This window comes from Galeopterus variegatus, unplaced genomic scaffold (assembly GCF_000696425.1).
Source record: "Galeopterus variegatus unplaced genomic scaffold, G_variegatus-3.0.2 Scaffold9149, whole genome shotgun sequence".
NCBI lineage: Eukaryota > Metazoa > Chordata > Mammalia > Dermoptera > Cynocephalidae > Galeopterus > Galeopterus variegatus.
Window position 1 is genome coordinate 1 of NW_007735260.1, and position 1,043 is coordinate 1,043.

Here is a 1,043-nt window from a genome sequence, read left to right on the forward strand (position 1 = left end):
GTTCTAACTATACAATACTTTCTCTTTCCAATAATTTACATTAATGAGAAATGCAAGCATGAGTGTATATCTCCAGCTGTCATAAAGCACATTAAAATGCTGTATACTAGCCATGTGGAAATGTTGTTTCAAATTAAAAATTATGTCACAAAAATCTATTCAGCCTCTGAAGCCTTCATCCATCATTTTCTTATTTTAAGAGTAACACACACAGTTCAAACAGCTAAGTGCCTACAGAAAACTGAACATAGTAAACCTGGGTTAGCTCTGTAGATGAGATCTACTTTATGTCTTACCATTTACTATATTAGGGCTGAACAGATATTAATGCAATAAAAAATTTTTGAGCAACCACTATATTCCAGAAATAGGGTTAGAACTATTTTGCTTATCTCCATTTCTCATAAAATGTTATTATTTAATTCTTTCAGAACAAAATAGATTCTGAAACTTTGACAAAAGTGGAGACAGCAGCCACAGAGGGAGTCACGTGGCTTCCCAGAGACACGCACACGTGGCTACAGACCTCAGCAAAGAAAGAGCCGAGGGACCGAGACAGGTGCAGCTCAGCTCGCCCTTCATGAGCAGAGGTGTCCAGCTGTGAGGCCACAGGCAAAAGTGCTGAGATGCAAAGATTTCTGGAACAAACCAAATCCCAATTGGCTGGAATTTATCTGAGACTGCGAGGGAGACAGCCGGTTCTGTGGCTCCCAGCGTGGCAGGAGGTTGCCCCAGGTGTCTCTGTACCAGGCACCTGTGCTGTGAACCTCAGAGAGCTCAGAGCAGCGGCAGGGGGTAGGTGAACTGAGCAGCACAGAGGGTCTGCTGGGGTGACGGGAATCTGTCATCAATGGGGCAAATGCAGAAACCTGTATCAGGATGTGGGGGAGCTGCTGGAAGCAACTTCACAAAGAAAGCTCGGTCTGCGGGGCAGGGGAAGTGAGCCACCAACAGCAGAATTCTCCGTGGCAGGTGCACAGCGCCGCTGTCCCTATGCAGATCAGCCTCACCATAATGAGTCCTACGTGTGAGCAGATGAGGCC